The sequence below is a fragment of the Polypterus senegalus genome, chromosome 13 (genome assembly GCF_016835505.1).
Source record: "Polypterus senegalus isolate Bchr_013 chromosome 13, ASM1683550v1, whole genome shotgun sequence".
Lineage (NCBI taxonomy): Eukaryota > Metazoa > Chordata > Cladistia > Polypteriformes > Polypteridae > Polypterus > Polypterus senegalus.
Genome location: NC_053166.1, coordinates 27,281,301 through 27,294,769, shown reverse-complemented (window position 1 = coordinate 27,294,769; position 13,469 = coordinate 27,281,301). Strand labels below are relative to the sequence as shown.

The following is a 13,469-nucleotide window of genomic DNA, read 5'->3' as shown; positions in this document are numbered from 1 at the left end:
TTCATGCCATTAATGTTGTTATATAAATAAAATAATTGATTACACTGTACTGCATGTTTCTACTATAAGCTCCATACTTCCTGTAATGGACAAAACTCCACATTTCATGGCTTTCAGATCTTGTAGTACCTGGTGGTATATTGGTATGAAAGTGTGGGATTTAACCATCACACACTTAGAAAGCAATAATATGAATGTGGCCTTCTTGAAAAGGTCATAATGTGATATGTCTCAACGCATGTAGCACTGCACTCCATGCACGGCTCATGTTCATAGTATGTGCAAAATTATGAAGGTGGCTTGCCGTACAGGAGACCCGTTACTCCTCACAAAAGTGAAATAAAGACATGTCCCTCATAACTCTTTGCCCATTTGTTTGCCAAAACCTTATGGTAGGACCACCCCCTCAGTCAAGTGCATAAAACCCCTACATCTGTGAAACTGAACTTACTCTCATATTACTATCATCAAACATGTCAAAATGTTTCAAGATATTTTGATTTCTCTGACTAATTTGGCCTTCAAAACACATGAAAGTATGACTTTCAGTTGTAAGAGTTCATTATATTTATCTAAAGTTCATATTGCAACTATTTCCGTAAAATTACATCTCTTGGTAACAGTAAAGACTTAGTAGCTACTTATACAGAAAAATGTCTCAGGTTTTGCTTTTCAAATGATTACCTTATTAGGTGTATAGAAATTATAAGTAGAGTCAAACGTAGAGTCCAATGAGTCTGGCAAGATATGGACAAGCACACTTAAATTTTTCAGAGTTCCATTCACAGACAAATCATTGAAGCAACTTCCGCAGAATGTGAAGAGTTTATATCCAATCTTAAATTCAGAATATTTGACCGTGTGAGCATCCAGTGCAAGTTGAAATGTTTTCAAGAATGAATAAATCAATGTGCTGTTAAACATAAAAATACATAAGCAGAGGGTGGTGTTTGTTTGTGCTACATCATGATAGATAGATAGATAGATAGATAGATAGATAGATAGATAGATAGATAGATAGATAGATAGATAGATAGAACTTCAGTTGTCCCAAGGGAGAATTTTGCGTTTTTACTGAAGATCAAAAAATAAATAAATACATAAATATTATAACAAAAATACATATGGTTTGCTACAAAGGCATTTCGACTGGCTAAAGACAAAAAGAGCAGTCACAGTCATGGGGAGTCATTGTAGTTGGTATAAAGGAGCCTTCTTGATATTTCTTGATACACTTCAGCTGAGTAATTGATTTGCTGAAAGTCCTCACTGTTAAAGCTTCAGGGAGAGGATGTGCAGCATTGTTCACAATGGCACTCCGTTTTATTTTAATATTCTCGTGTGCTACTGCCACTAGGGGTTCCAGTGTGTGTTCCGTAACTGAGACTGCCTTTCTGATAAGTTTGTTAATTTATTGGGCCTCTCTTGAAGAGATGTTACCAGCCCAGCAGAGAAAATGTTATTGGCCTTCACAGATTTGTAGAATATGTCAAGTATGTCACTACCTACATTAAAGGAACGCAAACTCCTAAGAAAAAAGAGGCCGGTCAGCCCTTTCTTGTCTAGCTCCTTTATGTTACCAGGCCAGCCCAATTTGTCATTGATGTGGACCCCCAAGTACACCACCAACACACCCATTCCCTGAATAGTGACTGGACATAGAGACTCTGGTGCGGTGAAAGTCACTAAGCAGTTGTGATGTTAAGCTGCAGATAATTCTTTCTGCACCAAGAAACAAAGTTCTTTGCTGCTACCTCCGTTATCAATACACCTCATAACTGGAGAATTATTTGAGAATTTCTAAAAGTGACATGACCTGGTGTTATATTTATAGTCTGAGGTGTACAGAATAAAGAGAAAAGCAGACAGGATTGTCCCTTGTGGTGTTCTGGTGTTGCTCATATCCATATCAGAGACACTGTCATTGAGTCTCACAAACTGTGAATCTGCTTCACAGACATTCCAATATCCAGGACTCCATAGACTCATCCACCCGCACACTCTGAGCTCAATCCTTAACAGGGATGTCTGGATGGTACTGAAGTCACTGGAAACATAAAAAAACAGAATCCTTGCCGTGCTGCCAGCTTTGTGCAACTGAGAATAAGACTTGTGGAACAGACAGATAATTAAATCCTCCACTCCAGTCTTTTACCGATAGGCAGACAGCAGTGGGTTCAGGTGGCCTTTCACAAGAGGACTCATATAGACCAGGACCGGCCTCTCAAAGATTTTCATGAAATTGGATGTAAGGGCCACTGGTCTGTAGTTATTAGGTTGAGATCCTTACCATACAGAATGTTTTTCACAAACACTTTAAGGAGGCTTAGTGACTGACTGAACAGGTGGCAGAGGACAGGATTGACAGGTTTTGTTGAACTGAACGGCATGTTCTTATCCCAATGTTGTAATGTGTGGATATGGAACACTAAACAACACAATGCACTGAAAATACAAAGGAAAAAAGTGTGCAAAAACACAGACACAGAGGAATATGGGGCTATAAAGCTTTTAAGCATAAAGAACAGCAAAGTAGTGCAAAATAATGAGAAAAGTGGTCAATCTGAGTATGCTTTTAGGTCTCCTATATACAGTGGAACCTCGGGTCACGAACGTCTCTGAACACGTACAAATCGAGTTACGACCAAAAAGTTTGCTAAACTTTTGCATCTGTTCACGACCACACACTTGAGTGACGAGCAAGCCAGTTTCCCTTCCGGTTCGTACGTGCCGATGATTTCCGCACATGTTCAGTCTCTCCCTGTGCATTCGCTGTGAACTCTTTGTGCTCTATTTCGTTTCCCTTCCGGTTCGTACGCGCTGGTGATTTACACACGTGTTCAGTCTCTCCCTGTACAGTACATTGTTCTCGGTCAGACGTGCATCGCTCAGAGGGAATTTACCTCAAAACTTTAATCTCCTCTCCACCCAGCTTCCTGCTCACTTCCTTCAGAACTCGACTCCTGCAAGGTTTGTTTTCTTGGTTGTTTATGGTTAGTTTTTGCATAAATTACGGATTTTTCAAATGTTCATTTTTTTCCCTGTGCTTAAAACTCATCAAAAAAAGTGTTTACAGCGAGCGGTTCGTAAGGCTATAAGCGTGAACTCTTGCAATGTTAATTTTCTCTGTTCAAGGTTTTCTTAGTGTTATTCAATGTTTTTACATTTAGTTTACTATTACACTGTGCATTCTATGGTATATTTAACTATTTAACTATTTTTGTGCTTAAAAATCTTAATAAAATATATATTTACAGGTACATACAGCTGGTACAGTCCGGAATGGATCCTATGGGGGAAATTACTTCGTGTCACGACCAAATCGGGTTCGACTAGAGTTTCCACTGTACTAATGTACTTATGGCGTTGGTACGATTATATGTGGATCAGTCACTTAGAGTTGGACTGTTACATTTCTGTTAATTCGAATGAAGTCTGTAAAGAATGATTTTGAAGAGTTGTCTGACAGCCATGGGTCAAAGAGAACAGTAATCAAGGCAAGGAGACAGACAGATACATCAGGCAGAATATCAGAAAGCCACCAAGCCTAAACACGATTAAACTACACAAGTCACTAAATGTCTCTTGCCAGTGCTGGCAGACTTAAAATTATTGGATGCTGTCCTTGGAATGGAAAGCTCACCAATAGTGCTGATGGTCAAATTCTCCAAACGTTTTTATTTGAAATATGCCCTGTTTGCTGATAACCTTGTTCATGAATATTACTGGAAACTCACCATGCTGCCAGCTTAGATTAACATTTTTTTCCCAGCCATCTCAACGATGCCAACTTGACATCACAAAGCTGAAGCGCCCAGAACTTTAATGCTTGCGTACTATAAGATTTCTTCCAATCTCCTTCAAGCAGGCTTGATGTGGTGGCTCTGAGGCTAGGGATCTGTGCTGGCAATCAGAAGGTTGCCAGTTCGAATCCCGTAAATGACAAAAGGGACTCTGCTCTGTTGGGCCCTTGAGCAAGGCCCTTAACCTGGAATTGCTGAGCGCTTTGAGTAGTGAGAAAAGCACTATATAAATGAAAAGAATTATTATTAAGCGGCCTTGATATCACATAACATGCTGTGCTCTTGCCAGATTTCCACTCTGCATGCATTTAAAAAAACTATTAGCTGACCATAACGAGAGTATTATCTGAGTACTGCTGCTGGATATACAGCTCTGATCCCTGTCTGCTGGCAGCTGTCACATTACAGCTGGGTCTCATTTCTAATGTGCTTGGAGTTGGTGAGTGTTACTTGTGTATTGCTGTATGTTTTCATATTATTGGATATTTTCACCTTTTGGTCTGCTTTTTGACCTTGTTTCTGGATTATTTTTTAAGAATTTGTTTGCTTTGGATTGTCTTATTGTTTTAGTCCACTACTTTATGCCTTTCTACACTTTTTGGAGCTGCACAGTGGAACAGAGCATTTTTGTTAAGAAAAAAACTTTTATTTTACAAAGATCTTGTGTTTGCCATACTTATTGCAGGATGTTTTAGGTTTACATCCCCCACGAGAAACACAAGTTTAAAAACAATTTTCAAAGTGTTTCATTTGCATTTTAGACAGTCACGTTTAAAGGAAAATGTAACCACACCTCATAGGTCAGCTAAAGAAGATAAGAGTCATAGGCATCATTTATAGAGGGCAGTGGATCAAATGTTCTACTAATGCTAAAACTCGGGGTGGGAGGCAATGCCTCAGACCCTGGAGTAAATGTGGATAAAAATCATGTGAGTCTATAGTTATTACAGATAAGATGCCCAAGTTTAACAGGAAGTCAACCATGATGGCGACAACAAAATCAGTATGTTACCAAAGCAGCCCCATAAACCATAAACATATACTGTAATTACATTTAGGTCACAGAAAAAAAAAAACTGACTAGACCAATATAATCACAATATTTAATTAAACAGAAACTGAAATATAATAACTGCTTTAAAGCATTTATTCATGAATCGTGTTTACTGTGTATGCAGAGAAAGCACACATCACCATCTACTCAGTGCATAATGTCAGGGAGTTTTTTGAACTAGAAAGCACTAACTGAAAGTTTTTGTGAGCTACAAGAGAACAGGAGGAGTGTCATCAGTCAATTCATAGATGATCATTTTAATGTAAGTTTTAATAAAAGCCAATTTTGGAAGATGCTTCTACTGTAGATTAAATCATTCTTTAGCAATGAATTAAAAGCTGAGAGTTACAGTCATGTTGTTGCACAGATTGTTTCATAATATTTTGCCATGGTTAGAAAATGATTATTAATGATACTGTTGTTGTTTCATGAAAAATAAAACACTACAAACATAAGTCTCAAGCAAAGAATTTCCATCAGCCTTGTCATTATTCCGAATCTTTGTTAAATCTTGTAGAGCAGAGGACTTTGTGAGAATGACTTTTTTGGGGTTCCATTATTCCATACAGCCACCATATTCTTAGAAAGAGGACAAGTCCAGGATGGCACAGATGTCCATGTTCATCTGTCTTGAACTTTAACAATGAACTTTGCCACCTGTCATGGCTGGTATTTAGGAACTGTCTGTAATATATTTATTCTTTAAACTAGTCATATTTCTTACAGTTACTGACAATTTGCTTTAATGTAAGAAAAAATAAGAATTTTTCATATTGAAAGATTTAAAAAGTGATTACTACTTAAAACAAAAATCTAATCATTCATTATTTTTACATGTCTGTACTTACTCGATATAGTCATGGAAGCAAATATGGAATGTTCCAATTATATATATGTCTCCTTCTTGATCTAACACACACGGTGGACTTTCTTGCTCCGGTCTCATAGGAACAAATCCCAGTATAAAGAAAATAAACATGAGCAATACAGATTGCACTTTGAAAATCTCCTGTAAAACAGTAAAATAAAAATATATAAGTAACATGACACATTGAAACTCTTATTGTACTTACAGCGTTGTTGTGTTTTCTTAACCTCCTCACATCACTTGCAGGGATTGGCCACGGAGTCAGTATTTCAGAGATTTGCCCTTTAGTGGCTGCGGGAAATCCAAGTTAGCTAAACCAAAGTTCCTGTTTTTAACTCACGATTTTGTTAAGAGTTAATTCCTTGTTTTTAGTGCCCTCTGCTGGTCACATATGTTGCTGCTATCATCCTATACTTTACACCAGTGGTGTCAAGCTCAGTTCCTGGAGGGCCACAGTGGCAGCAGGTTTTCACTCCTGCCACTTTCTCCATTGTTAACCAATTACTAAGACTAATGGAGCAGACTGTGTTGCCTTAATTTGAATTAATTAGCATTTTAATTGTTTACGACTAGACGATAGTAACACACAAAGCAAACCAACAGATGGCCAGGCTAATTAACTTTCCATTTGCGCTCAATTCTTTCACTCAGTAGCTGTCTCAATAAAATATCTGAAAAGTCTGAAATATACTCATCTGCAGTGGTGCAAAATACACGTGGACTGTGATCTCAGAAGACAGCAAATCTTTTGAAATAACTAGTGCGGCAGAATGATAACACTAACAAGCCATAGAATTAAATAACGGGTTTCATTAATAGTTAAATAGGTGAAAATACTGGCCCTCTGAGACTTTTTGAGGTTTAGATGGTCATCTATAACCTTGCTTGCATTTCTTTACAGTTGGCCATTAGTTAAGAAAAAAACCAAAAGAATTACGTAAGTCAGATATAATTAAGGCAAAAGACGTATGTTAAATAAGCACCAGTAACTGGTAAAAAATTAAGGACAGCAGCTGAAATAAAAATCTACAGCCACTGCGGCCCTCTAGAATCTGCATTTGATGCCCTGCTTTACACCATCTATGCTGCACCTTCTCATTCTTAATCTAAGTCTCCATCAGATGTTCCTTTTTTCTGATCAGTTGGTTTTGGTTGTTCTGGTAAAGATCATTGCTGGTGTACTTATGTTGAGTATTTAAAAGAGTGTTTTATTTGACCAGGTTTTAACAAATTAAATCCCATGTAAATTTCATTATTGTGACAATAAAATATTACTCAATTATGTTTTGCTCTATACATTGAAACACCTTACCACTCCATCTCATGATGTCTGCTGCCAGTTTTGTCTAACAAGACTGGATTTATTATAATGGATGTGCTTTATTTTGTTCCTTCTGAAGGACCCTGGTCAGTGAATTTCAAATTGCAATTAAATATATCCTCATCTAGCACTGCTGACTGAACACACCATCAGAGTACTTATGTTTTACAGCTACTGTATAGTATGATAAAGGTAAAGTAGAAAACTTAAAAATATTTGCACCTATCAACGTGAACAAGCAATGAAAATAAAAATCAGTCTCAGTGATTGAATGAATTGAATGAAAACAAATTCAGGCTAATAAAAAATACCAATTAGCATACAAACAGAGATGTGGCCTATCAAAATCTCCACATTAACCTTTAGCACTTTAGTCATTCATGCTGGGCAAGGTAACAGTTCAGCTGAACCCACCCCATCTACCAGACACCCTATAATTTAGTAGACACCTGCTGAAACCAACAGATGTATAAAGTGAAAGGATTACAAGGTCAAATTTGACCCAAAGATTCCAAAATCCTCTTATATGTTCAACCCCATTAAGAACAGCAGTCATTTCATAAAGTAGCCATGGACTTAACAACCAGAGCTGGAAATCAAGAAGACAAACAGAATATATGAGGGCAACAGATGACTGCCAATCAGAAGGCACATGTGTACTGTGAATGCAGAGGTATATGTTTCTAAATAAAACTCCAGATTTCATTCAACTTAGACAAAATCAGGTAAGTCTTGTGTAATAGTTTGAAAGTAAGTGCCTCATATGTCCATTTCTTTTCTATCAAAAGAAGACAGAAAGCTGGAGCCTGTTCCAATAGTTTAGGGCTCAATGTAGGAAGCAACCATGGACAGGATATCAGTACATCTCACAAAACACATTATATTTCTCAATATTAAAATGAATTTATATTTAATGAAAACTGGGGGAGCAGTATGATCATCTGTTAAAGGATAATCAATTGAAGGTTATCTCCTAAGATGAAAAAAAGCAGACTGAATGTGTTCACAGAGATGAGGCTTGATTTTACAACTTATTTTGATTGTAAAATATACTTAAAGTTGTTATTAAAAATGAATTAATGTTAAACAAACAAATGTATGGGTAAGCAATTACAAAAGATCAAAGTCATGAATTAGATAGATAGATAGATAGATAGATAGATAGATAGATAGATAGATAGATAGATAGATAGATAGATAGATAGATAGATAGATAGATAGATAGATCCTGGAGAGGTAATTCATTATCCCACTACTTATTCACAAATGACACATAAAAAGTAATCTTTAAAAGTAAAACAGACCATGAAACGTCTTCTGTGTACTGAAGTCCAGCTACGTTGAAAGCAGAAGTAGAAGCTGTGATGATCACTGTTTGCAGAAGTTGAGTGTGTTTGTGATATTTAAGCTCCATTATTTTGCATAATTTGTCATCCAGAAGGAAAGTCAAGAATGAGAGGGTCACTTTGCATAATTTAACAAGTAAACACACCTTAGTCCTTTTTGAAGTTAACAAGTTACTTTGAGTGTAAACATAAACTGTTGTTGCACAACATTTATGGATGAATATCAGGAATCATCCTTCTTCCTCTTATGGTAGTCTACCTCTGTATTTGGCTTACCTTGGACTATTTTACAATTCCTGAAATTTCTTTTCCTTAATGTTACACTTATCTTTGGTCCAACAAGGACTGCCATGTTGCTGGCTGGACAGTTGTAGATTTTGTTTAATTGGGATGGTTTGTTGGACTGCCTGCAGATTCAAACCCACAGATAATTTTAGACCTTCAACTTGAAGAGCTTCTGAGATATCAGTACTGCACAGACGTATTTCTGCTTCCAATTCCTTTGAAAAGAATGCAATTGGGGAGAATCCCTGCAGAGGGTCATTCTTGAGAAGATGGACTGATAAAAATTTGGTTGTCTCCTATGTATGTTTGCATGGACGTGCCTATCTTTGGAAAATAAGCTTGTTGCGCTGTTTTTAAAACTTGGTGTTGATCATTTTTAAGAGCATATTTAAAATTAGAAATCTATTCATCTTTATTCACTTTATTATCTGTTTGAATTCTTGCTGTTCTAAATTCATACCATTATAGAAGGTGTGATAATAATCAGACCAAGACATCATAAAGATTTGGGGCAACCTCCCGTATATTGTTTTCCCGGCTGCAAAAGTTTGAGTTTTTAAGCACATAATGTGCATAGAACAGAGTCCAAAACAGAACTGATTCTCATAGACAAAAATGGAGGCTTCAAAGGCCCATACAGTATGTGACGTCAGCAAAAGGGCCGGATTCGGAAGTGTTGTCTTCTGGACCGGATGTGATGTCAGCAAAGGGGTCGGCACTGAAAGTGATGTCTTCTGAGGCACCGGTACCTTGCAGGAGTTCCTGAAAAAGGTCTGCAGGGAATTGAGAAAGACGGTCAGCACACTACCACCCCCTGTTTGGATGTTTTATTACAATTACTCAGGCCCTTTAGCTGCCTCCTACTCGCACATGTGTGACAATGGTTAAATTCTATATATTAAATATTGACATCTTCATGGTGTCAAGTTGGCCATGTGAAGAGTATTTGATACATAAGGCTGTGGTTATTAAATTATTTACATTTATGGGCAATTGTTTCATATTGTTGGCTATTCTGCCACTAGTTAGTAAAAGTTTTATATTTAACACATTTCCACCTTAAGCAGGTTGTATGTTTTTCATGTTCTTATGAGTATTTTAGGTTACAATTATGAATATACAGTACAGGCCAAAAGTTTGGACACACCTCCTCATTCAATGTGTTTTCTTTATTTTCATGACCATTTCCAGCACTCAATCGCTCTCCTTCTTGGTCAAATAGCCCTTACACAGCCTGGGGGTGTGTTTGGGGTCATTGTCCTGTTGAAAAATAAATGATCGTCCAACTAACCTGACTTCTGCACAACCCAACTGCTGGTCACAACCCTATTGATAAAGCAAGAAATTCCACTAAATGATCCTGATAAGGCACACCTGTGAAGTGAAAACCATTTCAGGTGACTACCTGTTGAAGCTCATCGAGAGAATGCCAAGAGTGTGCAAAGCAGTAATCAGAGCAAAGGGTGGCTATTTTGAAGAAACTAGAATATAAAACATGTCTTCAGTTATTTCACCTTTTTTGCTAAGTACATAACTCCACATGTGCTCATTCACAGTTTTGATGCCTTCAGTCATGAAAATAAAGAAAACACATTGAATGAAGAGGTATGTCCAAACTTTTGGCCTGTACTGTAATTCTATGGTCCTTCAATACACCATTAATGTTGTTGGAGAACCCTTGGTGCATTGTAGACTGGGGTGTAGGCCATCTCTTCTCAGCAATCACAGTCTTTCCCAGAACAGGCCCAAAGTTGTCCATGCCAGGTCTTCAGCCACATCATTCAGGGAAAAAGTCTATTAAATGTTTCACTTGATCTGTTGAGTTTTAAAGCTGTCAAATTATACACAAATTAGGATTTGAATATTAACAGTAGGTTAAAAGTTCTAAATGCTACTAAATGTACATATCATTAGTATTCATATTTTTGCTTTTTTGCTCATGGCGCGTCTCCAAAGAATGCAGTACTTATGTCTTGTGCACTGACACAGTCTCCACTTGGAAAACACGGATATAACGTGTATTGAGAGCAAAGAGAATATGTCTGTAATGCATATACACTATGCACCCTCTACTAAATCGCTAATGACTACTTAAAACATGTTAAAAGAGTGTGATACTTTAGTCCCATGCATTCTGTTCCTTCTTCCAGCCCCACTGCTCCACCAAGTGCCTTCCTGGCCTTGATGTGAAATCAGCGCCCATCTACATTTTATATAAATTAAAGCAAGATGAGTTAATTTGTGTTTACAAATAGAGTTAGTGAATTTACTTATTGTGACATGGTAATGATCTTTAAGTTTTTTTTCCTCATTATATTTTTTTATTTGGCAAACACTTTCATTAACAGCAAATTAAAAATTCTGCTACTGAGTAAAAATAATACACAGCAAGATCTTATACCAAATCACAAGAAGCAGAGGTAGATCAACAGTGTTGAGTAACCTGATTTGATGAGTTTGTGGAGCTGGGCAGCACTCACAAGAATAACATATAGAATTAAACTAAATGGGATTCTTTATTCCCTTTACAGATTCAGCAAACATATCACATATATAACATTATTACTTATTTTTCATTATGAATTTGATTTAGAAATTTTGTGCAAACTCAGCAGCCTCCAAAAGACAAACGTTTGTTAAGGTATCTAAGTATGCTTTCTTGACATTGAAAATGCTCTTCAAAATGGGGATTTTAAATAATAAAAGGAAAATCAAAAACATGGTAATTGTTTCACATTATATTCAAAGAAAATAAAGGAAACCAGATTTGATTCGCTACGATGAGTGCTTAATGGTTTTAATATAAAAATACAGCAAATTGGGGATCTCAGGTTCAAGAGTGAAACAGAACAAAATCAGGAGCAAAGTGATAGGAAAACTCTTTAAAAATTGTAGTTAGTTCACCCGTTAAGCAAAAAGCAGAGCAGTGGGGTTAAAAAAATCAATTAATTTTACAAATGATAATACAAACTAACAATTAAAATGCTAAAAACGCTAACTGTGGAAGTCATGTTCAAAAACACATGCAACATATGGAAGTATTGTAGCATAACTTGTCTCGATTAACATAAAGCCGAAATTAGTGAGGTCAAATAAAAAACAGTTTGTTTACAACTGAATGTCAGTGTTTGCCTTCAAAAAAAGAATTTTGTCATGTACTTTAAAATTACATTCCAGTAGTTATATTTGATTTGACAGCCCTACTGAGCTGAAACAATTATCATTGCAGATTTTGTCTTCTCTCTGAAAGTGTGCAAAACTGATGAAAGGTCTGCTTTGAGTGGCTTGACTTGGCAATGTTCTGTCATTTACTGCAATGTTTAACATTAAAATGTAAATGTTCTTTTGTGTTTGCTGAAAACAGTGGTAGTATTCCTTACTATGATTGAAACACGGGTGCCGGAAAAGAGCAAGACGTTAAATTCAAATGTCTTACTAGTAGGGAAAGGAGATGTCTTTGGAGCTACTGCTTGTCATCATCAGCTTGGGTGGAGGAGAATGGGCTTTCACTCCCCTAGTGCTGCTCATATTCATAAACCTCCATGATAGATAGATGGATACAGGGATAAAGCAAGATTTATTTAATCACTGTTACAAATTAAATAACAACCAAGTTCCTGGTGTTAATGAGCCCGGCTTAAAAAACGGGCTATGCCATGATACAAGGGTGCTTTCTTATTTTGTTTTATATATATAGCAATTAGGATTGAGAGATGAAAACCTTATCTTGTGAAAGCAGATTTATATAAATCCCTTCTCTGTGATTTGGGAACTGAAGTGTCTCTGACTGTAAGATCTTAAACGGATAGTGCACACAGCATACAAGATCATTGGGACCTCTCCACCCACCATTGAGGACATTTTTATCAGGTGTTGTACTTGCCAAGCCTATGGCATTGTGAAGGATCACTCCCACCGTTTCCACAATCTCTTTGTCCTACTTCCACCTGGCAGAAGGTATCATAGCATTCAAACCACTTCTGACAGATTCTGTAGTCCATCCCACCGATCATTGCCCCTCTTACTTGACATTCGGCTCCTGGCTATAGCAATGCCCTTCTCAAACATGTGCCTACTGAAGACATGAGGAGTATGCATAATGAAGCCCTAGGCAGGACCCTGAAACACCTGCTCTCCCAACAATATTTCCTGCCTATGTTAAATAAACATCGAACAAAAAGGGGCACAAAAAATTTGGAGCAATTTAAATAAAATACACTGACATGCATTGAATTGTTACACCGGCTTGTTTGCATTTCCCATTAGTTGTTTGGTTACTCGTTTGGGTGTGCAGTCAGAAGGGTTGTCTTTGCCTTTACTCGTATCGTCTAGTAAATTTGGTATATTTATTTTTCTCTCTATTATTGCTTCTCCTGCAGCGGTTCGTTATCAGCTCTTTTAATGGCAGTCCTTTTGATGAAGTGTGACACACAGTTTATTTCGAATGCATATTTTGCAGTTCATACTTTTGCAAGCAATGCTTTGAAACTTATATCAACTTTTGCCGAATGTCGCTATGCCGTACAACAGAGAGCGCACACACAGCACCTGTGACAATGTATCGTTCGCGTTTAATATTCATCCATTGATGCTGTCGAATGCCAATGTATAATCTGATGCTACAGAATGTTTTTGTTCCCTTGCATCAGGTTATGCTTACTTTTCGAACATGCAATGTGCTTTCTGCACACTCGAAACACATTTATGTCTAATAGGGTTTTTAGGACAGTTTTTGACTGTAGATCGTTGATTATAATCAGAAGTTTGCTGTCTGTCAGACCAGGTTAACGAG

The 13,469-nt window shown here is 37.0% G+C and overlaps 1 protein-coding gene across 1 annotated transcript in view; it reads right to left on the bottom strand.

Moving 5' to 3' along the window:
- Nucleotides 1-5,858, bottom strand: part of LOC120542992 (extracellular calcium-sensing receptor-like) — a 35,540-nt gene extending 29,682 nt beyond the window's left edge. The window contains exon 1 of the mRNA XM_039775794.1: nt 5,706-5,858. The gene's annotated coding sequence lies outside the window, so the exon portion shown is untranslated. The remainder of the gene's footprint in view (nt 1-5,705) is intronic.
- Nucleotides 5,859-13,469: the final 7,611 nt, after the last annotated feature.